Below are 18,462 nucleotides of genomic sequence, written 5' to 3'. Positions count from 1 at the left end.
TGGCTACCCATCCCGTCACGAATAACCTTCAAAACTTCATGTATCATTCACCGTATACTTTACGGAAACTCTACGGCTCCTCTCATCCAGCTTTTCTCCAAGGCATGGTTTACTTCCCGCAGAACCCTAAACACAATACTTCTAAATCTCCCTTCCACAAAAAAATCTGCAATACAAGCGTGTTTTCCACTCCATGCTCACCTTTCTAGGCGTAAAAACTTGGAATGATCTTTACTGAAATGACCAGGACGGAACCTAACCACACCAAATTCCGGAAGAAACTGAAAACTCATCTATTTGACACTTAATCACCTGTATCCTCTTCTCCTCCTGTATCTATCTGCCCGCCATTGTCCTCCCTACCCTCTTCTAACCCCTTCCTCTGTAATGTTGCCAAGAGCTTGTATAGGTATGCACAAATGGAATAAATAAATAAATAAATAAAATACTCCCTTTCACTGAAAGAAAAAAAATTTTCTGGCCAAAAAAACGGACTAAATTAAATTGTTCGTAAAGATCACTCGGCACAAAAAATTATATCAAAAGGTTATCAAAATTTATAACAGCTTAAGAGCAATCATTTATTTTCCAAGTCTACTGCTTCTTTGGAAGTCCATCGATGATCATATTTCTTCCTTTTTCCAACCATCTGGGAGTTGCTGTCAGAAGAGGAGAGACTCTGGCCAGGAGAGTCAGTTGCGCCGCCTGACTTCCTAAAGGACGTGCCTCTCGCCAGGACGACTCTCCTCCTCACCAGTGTGTTGCGGCACACCAGAAATCTCAGGAGGCACACTGGTGTGCCACGGCACACAGTTTGCAATACACTCCATTTGCACATGCTAATGCAAACACATTAGTGGTTAACTCTTCCACACACATTTCTTGCTCATGCCTTGCCCACCAGTTTGCTCATCCTCAGCATCCACTATCTTCTCCTCTCCCTGAGAAATCTCACATGACTGTCCCACACGTTCTTGAGTTCAGACACAGTCTCTGTCCCCACTATCTCTACCAGGAGACTATTCCATGCATCTACCATCCTTTCTGTAAAAAAAATTTCCTTAGATTACTCCTGAGCTTTTCACCTCTTAAATTCATCCTATGCTCTCTCATTCCGGAGCTTCCTTTCAAATGACTCGCCTCGTGCACATTTATGCCACATAGGTATTTAAACATCTCTATCATATCTCCTCTTTCCGCCAAAGTATACATATTGAGATCTTTAAGTCTATCCCTATACACTTTATGACGAAGACCAGCATTTTAGGAGCCTTCCAGTTTATATCTTTTTGAAGGTGTGGTCATCAGAATTGTACACATTTCTCTACAAGATGCTTTGACGTGTCTTGCATTAAGCCTTTTTTTGGTGCGCCAAGCCTGCATGAGGCCTTAGCACCAAAGCAACAAGCCGAGCTGTGGAACCGATGCTCCTGATGTAAAAGTTTAATAAAGTCTTCACAATAAAAACAATGCAATGCAATTGTAAATCCGTATGGCACACAGAAGTGAGTGTGGTGTGGACCCGACACGGTCTGTGTTTCGTTTAATGATAACCTCCTTCTTCTGTCCATTTCTGTCTGATTTTTTCCTTTAGTATGCTTTGTGGCAGAACCATCCTTTGTGGTCTAATTAATAATGATAATAATAATTTATTGTTTATATACCACCACTTAATTGATATTGTGTGTCACACTAACAACTTGTATAAATGCGCTGTCTCACAAATATATATCCTTGCATAGGTATTCTAGAGAAAAACAGGGGTCTCAAGTGCTCCCGGCCAGAGGCTTGAGGTATACGTCAAAGCCACTGACTGATACTGTGAGCTATCATCGGTCCCGTTTATATTCTCTATACCAATGACTAATGGTTTTTGTATTTACGTTCTCTTCTTACGTTTTTACGTTCTTTTTTATTTTTTTAAAAAGTATTTTACTAAATCAGTTCTTTTGCCAGTCTGTACAATTCAAAATTACTTCGCTTTTTTTCTTCCTCATTGACTCTTTATTCTCCCTCTCATTAACTCTACGGAAGATCTCCGTTTCGCACCCGTACATTAACAAGGGGCTTCTTCAGGAAAGCGCCAAGGGCCGCTGTAGAAAAAGCAAAACAACCTTAATTTTTATTCATATTCCTTTAAAAAGTTAACTTAATGTTAATTGTGACTATTTGTGTTTAACAAAGCTACGAGGCATAGCTCTTGGAGACTCCGTCATACCTTAGATTATTCTCTATAGTTTTTATATTACTGTTTTGGTTTTAATTATATATTAGTTACTACCCTAACCTTAGTCTAGGCAGTCTGAAGACCACTTGGGCACAAACGGAAGACAACATTAATGGTATTACACATTGTACAAACATACCTCATAGTATCCCCTGCGTAGTTCTACTACTTTTCTATTGCAAAATGGAATCTCCTTCCTCATAGGATTCCCACAGCATAAAGAGCGGAGGATGAACTCGGTGCTGGGAATCCGGACTTTTAAATCCTAGGAACGCGTCTGACGTCACTTCCGGCGAACAACTTGCCGGAATTAAACCGTCGGGAGTTGGACCAACCCATCCCTTTGACATCTGCACATGACATCATGAATTATTCCCCATGCTTAACATACTGGAACTTCATTCGTGCAACCCACTTCATAGCCGTAATATGAATGTCTGTTAGCTTACCCAGATTAATATATCTAACACGATAAGACCCCCTAGCTTTTACCCTGAACAACCACTACAACAGCAAAAAAACTTCCAAAGAGGAGGGAGAAGAGGAAGAACCAGAGGCAGAAGCAGAGGGCGCAGAAATGCGCGCGACCAGTATTAAAAAATTTTCAACATCAACAATCTGCCAGTTCGAATGTTAATATTTCAAATCGAATTTTGACTATGGAAGAAAAAAATGTGCTGTCAAAAGGACTTTCGTTTGTCCCCACCACCTCCTTTGACCACTTCCAATTCCAAGTGGACCTGGAAAGATTTGTGAGAACATTATCCCTGAAAAAATTTTTTTGGGGAAAAGAAATCCAACATGATAATTTTGATAGATCGGTGGTTGCAAAAAAATCTGTGTGGACCCCTCCGGGTCCTTTGGACCCTCTTTTACTTACATTTAAACAACTAGTGCTCCAAGATGTAAAATCATTACGTTACAAAAGAACTGAAAGTTATAATTTAACAAAAGAGGAGCATGATGCTCTTTGTAATCTTCAGAAAGACCCTTCAATTATTATCTGTAGAGCAGACAAAGGTGGCGCAACGGTCATCTGGAATACGACCGATTACCAGAGAGAATTAGCGCAACAGTTGTCAGATAAGGGTACCTACAGAGAGTTAGATACTGACCCCACAATGCAGTTGAAAGCACAGATATTAGCTTTAACCCAGGTGGGTTTTGATGATGGTTACGTCACCAAGCGGGAGTTTCAATTCCTGAATAAAGAGTTTAGTACCATACCATGGATTTATCTAGTACCCAAAATCCACAAAAGGTTAGATAGGCCACCTGGAAGACCCATTATATCATCAATAAATTCCATCCTTGAACCCCTCTCCAAATATGTGGATCATTATTTAAAACCTATTGTCACACAAGGGAGTTCTTATATAAAGGACACTAGTCAATTTCTATTGTGGCTACAGACCATTGATCTATTTGATAAACCTACTATTTTGGTAACATTGGATGTAGTGTCGTTGTACACTTCTCTCCCTCAAGATAGATGTTTAACTGTAGCACAGATAGCGTTAGAGGCTCGCGCTCGTCCTCATCAAAGTCCTACCACTTTTATTATGGAACTATTAGAAATAGCTCTAACAAAAATTTTTTTTTACCGATGGCCAGAAATTATATCTACAAACGAAAGGGATGGCCATGGGGGCCACATGTGCCCCCTCAGTAGCCAATCTCTATATGAAAAATTATGAAGAAACATTTTTAATATCTCATCAATTGAACCCGTATATAGCAGGTTGGAAAAGATACATTGACGACGTATTCATGATATGGCAGGGTACCCAGGACCATCTTTTGGAGTTTGTTGATTGGCTTAACAGTAGGGATAGTAATATTCAATTTACTCACAATCAATCCACTTCGGGAATCAATTTTTTAGACACTCGGGTTAGTATAGCAGGGAACCATCTTGAATCTAAACTATATATTAAGCCTACAGATGTCACAAGTCTGTTACAATATGACAGTTGTCACCCCACGGCACTAAAGAACAGTTTACCGTTGGCCCAATTTTTGCGCTTTAGGCGCATTTGTACTCATACAGCTGATTTCAAATCGTCAGCCAATAGGTTAACAAAAAATTTAAAGAGTAGAGGGTATCCAGGCAGTGTGCTAAAAAAGTCGTATCGTAGGGCTAAATACAATCATCCAGAATTGCTCTTACAACCGTTTGAAGTAGCTAATTTGGGTAATTCTCAAAGACAAGACAGTGAGTTTAATAGTGATGAAGCAGTTCAAACATTTATCCTTAGGCACAACGTAGAATCCGAACATATAACCAAAATCATTCATAATCACTGGAGAATAGTTCAACGTAGTCCTTGTTTTGAAGATTCCAGATTACGATTAACTTACACTAGAGCTAGGAACCTTAGGGAACACCTGAAGTTGAGACCTGATCCGGAGTGGCCATCAAGTAGTCAGGGTTCCCATTCAAAATGTGGGAGATGTCAAATTTGTCCCTTGACTATTCAAGGGAATGTATTTGTAAATCCAATAAATCACAGACAGTATAAATTACGTCACATCACTACATGCAAATCAGATAATATAGTATATGTTATCATGTGTCCATGCCAAAAAATATATGTAGGAAAAACGACTAGACAATTTAACATCCGAATGGCGGAGCACAAATCCTGTTTAAAATATCGCAGGAAGGAGGCTCCGCTGGTATTACACTGTTTGCAATGTAACCACGAGTTTGACCAGTTAAAATGTATGATAATTGACAAAATTGAGGCATCAGTAAGGGGAGGGGATAGAGGGAAAAAGCTGTTACAAAGAGAACAGAGGTGGATTGACCGCCTAGGGTGTTTACAACCCCAAGGTTTAAATGTGGCTATTAATTGGCAGACCTTCTTTTAATAATATACATACATAAAAAAGCTAGGGGGTCTTATCATGTTGGATATATTAATCTGGGTAAGCTAACAGACATTCATATTACGGCTATGAAGTGGGTTGCACGAATGAAGTTCCAGTATGTTAAGCATGGGGAATAATTCATGATGTCATGTGCAGATGTCAAAGGGATGGGTTGGTCCAACTCCCGACGGTTTAATTCCGGCAAGTTGTTCGCCGGAAGTGACGTCAGACGCGTTCCTAGGATTTAAAAGTCCGGATTCCCAGCACCGAGTTCATCCTCCGCTCTTTATGCTGTGGGAATCCTATGAGGAAGGAGATTCCATTTTGCAATAGAAAAGTAGTAGAACTACGCAGGGGATACTATGAGGTATGTTTGTACAATGTGTAATACCATTAATGTTGTCTTCCGTTTGTGCCCAAGTGGTCTTCAGACTGCCTAGACTAAGGTTAGGGTAGTAACTAATATATAATTAAAACCAAAACAGTAATATAAAAACTATAGAGAATAATCTAAGGTATGACGGAGTCTCCAAGAGCTATGCCTCGTAGCTTTGTTAAACACAAATAGTCACAATTATATGTGATAAAGTTAACATTAAGTTAACTTTTTAAAGGAATATGAATAAAAATTAAGGTTGTTTTGCTTTTTCTACAGCGGCCCTTGGCGCTTTCCATAAGAAGCCCCTTGTTAATGTACGGGTGCGAAACGGAGATCTTCCGTAGAGTTAATGAGAGGCTGGCCGGGAGCACTTGAGACCCCTGTTTTTCTCTAGAATACCTATGCAAGGATATATATTTGTGAGACAGCGCATTTATACAAGTTGTTAGTGTTTATATACCGCCAAAGCCAAAGTAGTTCGAGGCGGTTTACAATAAAGAAGAGCTGGACATTCAGCGAAAAAAACAATGAAGTCTTTGAGTACATGAATATTTGTACATAGTAAGGTTACATTGTAGAGGCGGGTTTACAATAAGAAGTAGTTTGAGGCGGTTTACAATAAGACGGGTTGGTCATACAGTGTGGGGTAAGCAGTGAAGACTTTAGGAATCCAGTTGAACAGGATCGGTTGAACAGGTTGGTTTTAACTAGTTTTCTGAAGTTGAGGTGCTTGATGATGCTGCTTAGCCAGTCGTTCTGAAGACTTGGATCTGTATGTTATTTTATTCTGTCAGTACTTACATTTTACTTTTATATACACACTTCATACACCACCATCATTTCTTATATATAAAAAATAATTTTTTGTATCACTTATATCATGTTTTCACCATCTTTTCCTTTATCACCTTCATTTTAAGTTTCAAGTTCTATTAAAGTTTTGATTTGAACGCTATGTCATATTATTCAATGCGTTTAACAATAGTAAACACACTTTTATTCATTATTTATTTCACTTTATAATTTCCTCACACACCATTTATTATGCCATAAGAATTCCATTATTAGCATATCCTTTTTATATCATTTTTTTAACGCCTTCTTATCCTCATCTTTATGTCTCATCATCTATTGCATGGTCACCGCATCACCCTATTTCACAATGTTTTCTTGACATACTCATACATTTATACATTCTCGTAGGACCCCAAGCATGGGCCATGTCGGGTCCTCACCACACTCACTGCTCTTTGCCATACGGATTTGCATCGTTTTTTGTGAAGACTTTTATTGCATTGTTATATTTGCGAAGACTCTTATTGAATTGTATTGGTTTTATTGTGAAGACTTTATTAAACTTTTACATTAGGAGCATTGGTTCTACAGCTCGGCTTGTTGCTTTGGTGTCTCCTTTTGGTGATGTTTTTTGTTTTGTTTTGAGGCATTTTAGTAAAAGGAGCCCTTAGTTAAAAGGTCTCTTTAAAAAAAAAATCTGGTCTAATTAACATCTTAGTGAAAGAAGTGTGCTAAAACTGAACTCTGTGAGTGGGGCTGCGCTTAACTTTATTTGTTTTAATGCAAGGAAATAGGCTGTTCACCACCGTTCTCCCTCCTTTTTGGCTTCACTGACTATTCCTTATTGATTGATTATTGAGAGCTTCTATTCCGCTACTGGGGAGTCAATTCAGAGCCTCTGCAAAGACACTACAATACCTGAGCTTCTTTTTTTTTTTTTTTTTTTATTTATTCAAATTTTTTAACATTATTACTTGTACATAATAATAAGAAAAGGAAATTACATAAACCAAAATAAAAAGAGCAATTATAAAACCAAAGGTTATCACAAAATTCCTCAAGCCCACATAACTGAGAGAGAACAAATAAATTATGACATAACAAAACATCAAAAATAAACATGATCATAAAGATCAATCATAATAGTGTTCAATATTTCAAAACTCCAAATATTAATTACGTGGTGGCAGAGGAACTAGTTTCATGATGTTGCAAAAATTGTTCTAACTGAATAGAGTCCCAATAAATGTAATCATTATCCCTAAATTTAATCAGGCATTTACAAGGAAATTTCAAATAGAATGTAGCTCCCAAAGCCAACACCCTAGATTTTAAAGCCAAAAAGGATTTTCTTCTTAATTGTGTTGCTTGAGCCACATCTGGAAAAATCAATACATTATCCCCACAAAATGTAATTTGCTTATTTTGAAAATAAGCTTTCATTATTAAGGATTTATCCATCTCTCTTGTACAAGTTATAAGGAGTGTAGATCTAGTTTGAATTATATCCTGTGAGTCTTCCAAGAAACCAGTTAAATCGAAATCAATTTGTTCTAACTGATCTATACCCGGTTCTAGGGGAACTTACCTGAGCTTCTGTAGAGATGTTACCATAAGGAGTTGTGAGGTGTTACAATACTGAAATATACGGAGCTCTGTGGTGGTGTTATAGAGTTATTAATACCGGCATGATTTATGCCATAATCCATCATCCTACTTACCAAATCAATTCTCCTATGTATATACACATGTCATACTAGCACCACATTTATCCCATCTGGCCTCAATGCGTGCGCCTAAGTTATGCGCACAATAGTGGCTATTTCAAAAACAGGCCCATGATATGCCCCGAACCATGTCCACGTTTAGGTAAGCCCTTTGGACTAGGCGCCTACCTTTTTATAGAATCCTGGTTTTCGATTTAGGTGTCTAACTTTCAATTAAGTCCAATTAATGGCAATTATAAGGTGTTGTCAATTATCGGTGCTGATTAAGCCTATTAAGTCGATGTAGGCACCAGACTTTAGATGCACTTTATAGAATTTGCTTCTTTGAGTCCACCACAGCTTCTGCCTTTTATTTTGTATCCCTTATTTAATGGAACATTTTACTGCCCCCTATTCAATGTGAATTATCTTTCAGCACATTTAAGTCCCTTCTAAAAGCTAATTTTTTTAAACTTTCATTTGCTCTGACGTAACTCTTCTTCCTACCAGGTGGATTTGCGCAGCCTCAGCTACTGATGTGGAAACAACTAATTTATTGGATGTTTTTTTATTCTTTGTATGATCGAGTCTTTCCTTTGCTATAATTAATTGGTGTTCCTTTCTTAGAGGTTCCTTTTACAAAGTCGTGCATGGGGCCTGCGAGGTAAATGCTCCGAGGTTCATAGGAATTTTCTGCACATCGGAGCGTCTACCTTTCTGGCCCCTCTACCGCAGCTTTGTAAAAGCCAGCATTTTTGGATTTGTTTGTTTTGCTATGATCTGTCTTAAAATAAAAAAAAAAAAGGATAATCAAATGCTGTTAATAAACGTAAACCGATTACACCAACATTTGAGAATTGGTGTCCGCAATATCTCATAATCGTTCAAATTTGCGAGCACACATCTTCCCTCCAAATCTATTACCCAGTACTCCTGTGACAAACCCCAGACAACCCAGCCACAGACTAACCCTTAACTCAAACACATGTGCGTGCCCCAGCACGCTTTCCCGTTCCTTTTCTTTGTGTTTTGATCAAATCTGGGGCCTTTATTCACTAAGATTGAATATGTTCATGAAAGCATTGAAAGGGATAAAGTCCTTTTGATAGGGAAAATGCTTGAGTACCTGATTGTAAAAACCGCTTAGATAACCTTGATAAGCGGTATATCAAATCCTAATAAACTTGAAATTAAAAAAAAAAAAATGAGTCCCATCATTTTATATTTAAGTTCGTTTTGGAAAAATGCTGCGGCTGGAAGAAGGCGCTACTCTTGAGCCAGGGTCGGAAAATAATCCTGTCTCCCTGGTCCTGCTTCCCCTGCTTGTTGATCCGTCCTGACTCCTTATCAGTTTGTCTCATTGTGTAGAACTATAAATTGACTTTGCAGTGAAGGGGGAATACACTGTGCTCGTACGGATGCTGCTGTTACTATGGAAATGAAGCAGCCAATCACTTGTTTCTGCTGCGGACTGTACTATGATGCCGACAGAGAGATGGTGACTAAGACATCTCCCATTCACTGCAAATAAATAGGAAAGAATTACAAACCTATTAAGGCAGTGGAAAACAAAGATGCATTATCATAAAGCCTAGCCCAAACCGTAAAGGCATGGCCATGATGCAGCTGCTTTGGGGTTCGTGAGGGCTTTTCTACCTCCTTAGAAAAATGCTTTTGCTTTTTTCGAAATATGGGTTCTTAGGGCTCCGCCTGATGCCGATGACATCACAGGCTCACTTGTCTGTGTTCCTCCTCTGTGGCCAGACTTGAATGAGTATGCAAAGACGCTGAATGTGATTTTCTGATGCTTATAAGCGTGATCTGCGCCTACCTTGGACACACCAACAAGGACCAACAGAAACCTATTCAAGAATGGCTTGCAAAAGGTGTTACCTGTAAGTACTTTGCTCCTTTCATTGTTGTCACATCTCTGGCACATGTGTGGAGGACTTCAGTGAATGCATTTTCAGGCATGGATCAGTTGACTCAAATTGGATGGGATTGAAAATACATTTATATATATATATATTTTTTTTTTTTTTTCTGTGCAGCATTTCGGTACTTGCTGATAGGATGTACTTAAGCAAGCTTGTATGGTAGATGCAGCATATCATCCCAGAGTAGTATTTCAATTTGTTCATGTAAAGGAACTGAACATGCTGAAAGAGGTGTGTCATTCTGTTTTTAATAACAGCAAAAAGGTAAAAAAAAAAACAAAAACAAATTATTCCCTAGTAGGTATATTGCAATATTTTAGAATTCTCTCCCCAGCGTTGGTCTGTGATAGGAAACATTCTTATCATGCATTGCGTTCTTCAGTGTCTTGTCCAGTTTGGTGCTGCATAGGATATTAGCTTCTCTGCAGAATTCTCTATAATTTTCTCCAACCCTTTAGAAACAAAAACTTGTCTCAAAAAGTGTCCTTTGCAATATGACTCATTCACGTCTGGTGCCAGATGCTGAATACAGATTATTTTATTTACGCTTGCATCGCAGCAGCCGTTCCTGGCAAGGGTCATCGGGTATGGCCGGGGAGCTGATCCTCTCCATGTTTACCGCCAGAGGCGAAAAGCTGATGAGGTCTGCACCCTGTCTCTGACATCACAGGGTCAGGGTATTTATAGGAAATTGCAGGGAGCCGCTTTGCAAGGATGTTTTCCAAGATATCAAGTTGATTTTTATGGCTGTCCTTCTCAGCCATGAAAAACAAAACCCGACTGCGTGTGTCAAACAGAAGACTCACACCACTCGGTACAAGTGCAAAACTCACTGCTTCGGTTTGTTCTCACTGGTATTCAGGGCAGTCTAGTGTTTGATGTAGTGAACACATACTCTTAAGTTGACTCCTTACCAATTCTTATCTAAGGTTCTGCCCTGAAGTGGATGAACCCAGCTTATTTTTTGCTCCCCACTGTAAATCATGCCAGAACATCTGGAGAACATGGTGCTATGAAGTGGTCCTTTGCGTACTACCTGAATTATATACTGTGTGGTATCTATATGTGTACATATTGTTTCTCCTGGATGCAACAACAAAACATAGTTAATTACATCCATCCCTATACTCTTCAGTCTTATCTTCTTTACCTTGGTTTTGGCTTTCACTAGTAGTTTATCTACATTATTAAAATTGCTCCCTGTCAGGCTGTGAGCAGCTGGTTTTTGACTGGAAAGGTGCGGCTTGGTTGCACGGTACACATCCACATATAAGATAGAACTTTAGACAAGCAAAGTGACCTGGATTGTCCGCTCTTGGAAGCAGGATATTGGGCTAGAGGGACCATCGGTCTGATACAGTAGAGCTATTCTTATGTTCTTATGTAAGTGAGCTTAGGTGGTATCTAGCAGGGAAGCAGATGAATCATCAGCATAAACACCAGGTGGCGCTGGGTAGATTGGTAGGCTTCCATGTTGATTGTTTTCTTTATTTTGCTCAATCAGTAGAATGGCTTTTAATTGTTCTCTTGCATAACCTAAAAGCCCAGAGTGTGCAAAGATGGAGGACTGTGTGGCAGAAAGCTCTGTTACTCTGGCATCACGGAGGCATTGCTTAAGCAAATGTCCCATTGATCTCAGGATAAATTTTTCAGCTTGAAGCTAAATTTGTAAGACTTACCCCCTCTTTTACTAAGGCGCACTAGTCGATTTAACAAGCGCTAAATGCTAAGGCACCCATTATATTCTATGGATGCAGTAGCATTTAGCGTGTGCTAAATCAGTTAGCACGCCTTAGTAAAAGGACCCCTTAATTTGATACAATTTTAATGACTAAATCTGTTTTCAGATTCATATAACCCTCATATTTAGACACTGATCCTTTCTCTAAGAGGATAAAAAAAAGGGTTCGGCCAGCAAAATATCCTCTGAAGATTCCAGTTTGTTGCCAAAGGTGATTTGGAATAACAGTCACCCATTCTCGTAACTGGTGTAGTTTACTGGGCATGCCTTAACATATCTTTTTCTGTTACGTTGTTTTTTATTTGCTTTGAAAATGAGTTGAATTCCTGAGCTGTGTTTCTTGTGTAATGACAAGCGCTTATGCATTCTTTCTAGTTGAAATGCCACTGAGCCTTCCCTAGTCGGGGTTTCTTTCAAGTAACTTGAATTCATTCTTAAGCATTTCTCTAACAGCTTAGAGAGGATATTAAAACCAGGTCACTATATATACTGTAAATCTTCAAGGTGTGGCTCCTGGGTTCATGATTGTATTTCATGGAGAGTTAGTTCATTAAAAACAAAATCTGTCCAAGCCACAAACACACACGCTGCAGTCCGCCATTCATCTTCAGCGGGCAGTGCAGTTAAAACCCACTGCCAGCTCTGAACCCGGAAATTCAATTGAATTTCCGGTTTCATTTTTGGCCACTGGAACTTAAGTTGTGAAGCTGATATTCAGTGCGAACCAATTAAGTTCATGGCAGGTAAGGATAGGACTTCTATTTATGCAGTCCTAGACAACCGCAAAACCCAGCGCTGCACTTCAACGCTAACTGATTGAATCACACGATATGGCCAGCTAGCTGCTATGCACTCACCACAAATATTCATTGGAGATAACCAGTTATCTTCCACTAAATATTCACGAATAGCTGGTTAAATCGCTATTTAAGTGATCAACAGTGTTGCTGACCTGTTAAATAGCACTGAATATCTGGAGGGGGGGAGCTTCTATTTAGCATTCTGCCTTAAAAAAGTAAGCCAGAATTGAATTTCCTTCTTTGTGTTTATGTGTGTGTGTCTCTCTAGATATTTGCAGAGAGAGAACTTCTTAGATTAATGCTGCTTTGAGTATGGAACATTTAACGTGGATGAGCTCTTTGAACTCATTCAATCTGTCCATTTCTCCTGCTTGATTGCCGGCTTTACCTCCTCTGTCTGAATCTTCAGGTTGCATGCCTTCCTGAGTTATAAAAATATTGCCGATACCATCTTTTCCAAGGGTCTGGCTGCTTGTGTTATGGGTTCTCATGCAAGATGGGCACTCAAAGCTTGCATGGTCTTTCCTCTAAATCAAAGTAAGGGAGAATTAATATTCCATATAGATATAAGCAGATAACATCTCCTTATCTTAATGACTGATAATCAGTGACCTTATCTGTTAAGGGCTGCTAAGTGCCAAATACCGTATGTGTTTCTAAACTGAAAAGACCTGATTTTATAGCTAGGCACCTATGTGAGAAGTCCAAAAAGTGCCTATTTTATAACAAGAATGTAGACGTTGAAGTTAGTGTAAAGGGGAGGGGGAGTATAAGTGTATGTATATGTATTTTTATAAAATATGGGCGTGACCCAGATGTCACAAAAGTCCTCACAAGTTGAAGGTAAAGTTGTTGTTTTTTCATGCAATTTCATGTACTAATGGCCATTAGATCATAAAATGGAAAATCGGCCATTTTCCAACCACGGCAAAAAGTGGCCTTAGCATGTGGGAAAGACCCACATAAGGATGCACTAATGCCATTTTTTGACACAATTTTATGAAAGAGCCCTGCGGAGAGATAAGAACAGGGCAGCATGGCATCTACAGTAAATCATGGTTCACGAGATCAGATATACTAGATAAATTAAAAGCTATCAAGATAACAGATTTAGCCTGCTCCAGATGGCCCAGTGGTCACTGACCCTCTCTCATCCCCCAAAGATGTAAATGAAACAGTACATACCAGCCTGTATAATAGCTTCAGATGTTATGGCCAGTCCAATTAGAGCAGAAATAATAAAATTGTTGTTATAACTGGAAAGACACAAGCATAAAGTAGGTTAAAGTGAGAAGGTTGTGTCCTGACTCATCTCTTAACAGATTGCTAGCTCAGGGAAGGAATTTCTTTGAGTGGTTTAAGGGAGACACAATTCTGAAATGTTCTAAATGGTGTATCACGTTCATTCTGATACTGGCACATGATTGTGGAATTAAATGTAGGGGGAAATTCATCAAAGGGCGTTATGATTTTTAACATGCATTAATGGAATTAGTGCACATTAAATGCCAAAGCTCCATTCTATACCTATGGGCATCTGCATACGTTAAAGCGATAATGCCCCTTGTCAGCACATCCACTCTTCTTCTTTTGGGGCACAGAGCCCACAGTGGGTTTCCAGTTTGGCTTCCTTTTTTTGGCATGTTATTTTTCTAAGACCCCTGAGACAGGCGTTGAGCATTTGATCCACGTTGGACTGTTTTTAAATGAAGAATATGATTCTGTTTTTAGGTGTTTGTATATGTTATGATTATATAATTTTTTTAAATAATAAAAGATGAATGTCGGTTTATGTTTAATATTGTTTCTATTGTATTTATGCATGTACATATGCAAATGATCTGATTATTTGGTTTTTAATATTATTTCTGACATCCTTTTATCTATTTGCTGTGGTCTGCCTGCTAGGTTAGGCATTTTGGGCCAGATTCTCTAACTGCTGCCATTGTCGGCAGCTGCCTTAAAATGCCTGATCGCATGTCAATCACGCAATAGCGCCGCTTACAAAATTACACATCTGGCAAAAGTAGGCATAAGAACATAAGAAGAGCCGTACTGGGTCAAACCAATGGTCCATCAAGCCCAGTAACCAATCCAGGTCACTAGTACCTGGCCAAAAGCCAAAGAGTAGCAACATTCCATGCTACCGATCCAGGGCAGAAGCTTCCCCCATGTCTCAATAACAAACTATGGACTTTTCCTCCAGAAATTTGTCCAAACCTTTCTTAAACCCAGCTACTCTATCCACTTTTACTACAACCTCTGACAATGCGTTCTAGAGCATAACTATTCTCTGAGTGAAAAAAATATTTCCTCTTATTGGCTTTAAAAGTATTTCCCTGCAGTTTCATTGAGTGTCTCCTAGTCAGAGTTTTCTAGGCCTGCATTTCCTGCAACTAATTTTGATGCAAATCACGTCTCTTTTGGTGCTTTAGGCCACCTAACACCAGTGTTATCCATGCCAAAAGTGGCATTCGGAAGCCTATAGTGCCTACTGAGGTGCGATTCACAGTTAAAAACATCATTTAAATGGTGTTTTTTACCAGCGCCTAAAAGACTGATGCCATTTGAACAATCTGGGCCTTTGTGCCTTCTTTCTATGCATTTTCATCTCTAGGAAAAGGAGAAATCGTGAATTCCTACACTAAGAAAGGAATTCATCAGTGGGTGTTAACAGATTTAGCTCATACTAAATGCTAAGATGCTCATTGTATTCCTATGGGTTGGGTTACCAGTTGTCCGGATTTTCCCGGACATATCCTCCTTTTGAGGACATGTCCGGGGGTCCGGATTACTTTTCAAAACCCGATACTTTGGGTTTTGTAAAGCTTTCCTCCTGCGTCAGGCAGGAGGTGATCCGTGCATGCTCGGATGCCATACAATGACGTCATGTGTGTGTGAGACGCCTGTGTGTGTGTGACATCATTGTGGCACATCTGTGCAGACTAGATGGGCCATTTGGCCTTTATCTGCCATCATGTTTCTATGTATTTCTTTCCATTTTGAAAGAATTCTTTCTAACAAGGATTCATTTGGGCTTTTCTGTCCCACATCAATATGAGCTAAGTCTTTTTTTGGACTCTTACAAATATGAGGATACAGTTTTAAATTTTGGCGATTAATTCACTTGGTGATGAACTTGTATGATTTTTTGCTATTAATTAATTAAATTGATAAAAAAGTTAATAATAATAAAATAAATAATTCAACAAGGTTTCTCGGACCAATGATAAAAATCATGCCCCAGTAAGCCTCTCATTGGAGGGTGAGGGTTGGGCGTTTGAGGTCCTCTGATCCTTGTCTTTATAAGTCATGGAACACTGTTATGTATTAATTTTCTCTCTTTTTGGGGGTAAAATTAGCATTAATAGGAAAATAAGAAAATCAGCCATCATACTGCAGCAGCAAAAATGACCTCAGTGCACATGAAAGACCTGCCTAAGGGCATGCTAAAGCCAAGTTTTGTAAAAGGGCCCCTTAGATTATGAGTTCTCTGGGTACAGGGAATACCTAGATTTTAAAAATTTAAGGCCCCTTTTTATCAAACTGTAGAGCTTTTACTACAGGTCAATGAGTAAATGCTGCGAAGCTCATATGAATTGAATGAGCATCGGCGCATATACTTCACCAGCCCATGGTAAAAAGTTCTACTGTGGTTTGATAAAAGGGGCCCTAAATTTGTAAACCATCTTGAATGGTTTTGGCCAAAAAGAGTGTATATAAAAGTTTTTACATAAATAAATAGTGGACCATAAAGTAATTCAACTTGAGCTACTACTGAAAATAGTGTGAGATTAATTCAAAATACATTAAAATTCAGAATTCACCTCCTCTTATTAGGATTATTAAGGCCACTGACATTTGGAAAAGCATTTTAGAAAGGACATCTAACTCAGAACATTGACATCAAAGTCAGTACATGACAAATGAATGTCCATCTCACTTGTATTTTAGAACAGGACACGTCCATGTGCTGGAAACATCCATAAACCAACAAGACAAAGAGCTATTTTAGATTTGGTCTGTAGTGGAATTCAGGGCATAGTTTGGGAGGTAACTATGTTGGGTCTGCTGGGAAACAGTGATCATACCATAATCAAATTTGAGCTGATATCCGGAGTGACGTCACTAAAGAAATTTACTATAGCGGCATTTAATTTTCAAAAGAATGACTACGATAAAATGAAGGAAATGGTTAAAAAGAAGCTAAAAGGAATAGTGAAAAGGATAGGATTGTACACCAGGCATGGATGTTATTTAAAAATATCATCATGGAAGCCCAGACCAGATGTATTCCACATATTAACAAAGGTGGAAAGAGAAAACAAGAGCTTGCATGATTAAAAGGTGAAGCGAAAGAGACTATTAGAGACAAAAAAAAATCCTTTAAAGAATGTAAAAAGGATCCAAATGAAGAAAATAAGAAGAGACATAAGCACTAGCAAATTAGATGCAAAACATTGATAAAGAAAGCTACAAAGGAATATGAAGAGAAACTTGTCAAAACAGCAAAAACTCATAGTAACAATTTTTTTAGGTACATCAGAAGCAGGAAACCTGTGAGGGAATCCATGGGACGATTGGATGATCAGGAGCAAAAGGGGTGCTCAGTGAGGATAAGGCCAAAGCAGAGATACTGAATGAATTCTTTGCTTCGGTCTTTATGGAAGAAGATGTAAGAGATCTCCCTGAACCAGAAATGATTTTCAAGAGTGATGATGGAGTAGAAATGAAAGAAATCTCAGTGAACCTGGAAGACACACTAAGCCAAATTGACAAGTTAAAAAGTGATAAATTGCCAGGACCAGATGGTATTCATCCCAGGGTACTAAAAGAACTCAAACATGATCTGCTGTTAGTCATATGAAACCTGTCACTAAAATTGTCAGTAGTACCTGAAGATTGGAGGGTGGCCAATGTTATGCCAATCTTTAAAAAGGGTTCCAGGGGAGATCCAGTAAATTACAGACCAGTAAGCCTGATTTCAGTGCAGGGCAACATAGTGGAAACAATTATAAAAAATAAAATTGTGGAACACGTACACAAACATGATCAAATGGGACAGAGTCAGCATGGGGTCAGCCAAGAAAGGGCTTGCCTTGCCAATTTCCCCTTCTTCTTTTACCCCTTTAAACTCTTCCTTTCCCTCCCTCCTGCCTTAGCTTTTCTCTTCCCTCCTTTCCCCTTGCTCTCTCCTCTTCTCCTCCTTGTTTCATTCCTCTCTGCAACATAGATGGTTCCCTTTGCATTCTCCCTACTTTGTCTGCTGTATTCTCCTCCCAACTTATCAACCTGTTCTGCCACCAGTGGCCCTGGCTTTCTCTTCCCTGGCCTTGTCTCATTGCTATTGCATTTTTGTTCCACCACAGCAACTATTTCCTCTTGTCTATTGCTTGGCAGGACCAACACCTCCCTCTATTTTTATGCTGTCTGAATCTGATGTCTTCAGCACCTTACTGATTTTTGCCCTACCACCATAAGAACGTAAAAATAGCCTTACTGGGTCAGATCAATGATCTATCAATCTAGATACACTATATCAACCAGCTCACCTTTATCCACTTGTTTATTCAAACCTTCAAAGAACTCAAGCAAATTTATGAGGCAAGATCTCCCTTGGCTGAACCCATGCTGATTCCGTCTCATTAAATCATGTTTGTCTACGTGTTCCACAATTTTATTTTTTATAATTGTTTCTACTATTTTGCCCGGCACTGAAGTAAGGCTTCTGTGTGTCTGGTGTTGGGTGCATCCCTACTTATTTCTTTTTACCACTGGTTCCTGTTGTTTCTTGGGTGATGGACCTTGGCATCTCCACCACCCTACTGCATTTTTCTCCATTGCCACTCCATGGAACTCCTCTCAAATGAGGAAAGACTAAAAAGGTTAGGGCTCTTCAGCTTGGAAAAGAGACAGCTGAGGGGAGATATGATTGACGTGTACAAAATCCTGAGGGGAGTAGAACAGGTACAAGTGTATCGATTTCTCACTCCGTCAAAAATT

General features: G+C 39.0%; 1 protein-coding gene and 1 long non-coding RNA gene across 8 annotated transcripts in view; one reads left to right on the top strand and one right to left on the bottom strand.

The window, feature by feature from the left end:
- Positions 1-18,462, top strand: part of IQSEC1 (IQ motif and Sec7 domain ArfGEF 1) — an 819,058-nt gene that overhangs the window by 398,377 nt on the left and 402,219 nt on the right. The gene's annotated exons all lie outside the window — the stretch shown is intronic.
- LOC117351468 overlaps positions 11,613-18,462 on the bottom strand; it is a 37,613-nt gene continuing 30,763 nt past the window's right edge. For both annotated transcript variants that reach the window (XR_004537427.1, XR_004537428.1), the window contains 2 exons: positions 13,645-13,715; positions 11,613-12,986 (listed from right to left, as the gene is read on the bottom strand). This is a non-coding gene — a long non-coding RNA (uncharacterized LOC117351468). The remainder of the gene's footprint in view (positions 12,987-13,644; positions 13,716-18,462) is intronic.

This window comes from Geotrypetes seraphini, chromosome 17 (genome assembly GCF_902459505.1).
Source record: "Geotrypetes seraphini chromosome 17, aGeoSer1.1, whole genome shotgun sequence".
NCBI classification, from domain to species: Eukaryota; Metazoa; Chordata; class Amphibia; order Gymnophiona; family Dermophiidae; genus Geotrypetes; species Geotrypetes seraphini.
The sequence above is the reverse complement of the archived record's forward strand: the minus strand, read 5'-3'. Positions and strand labels throughout refer to the sequence as shown.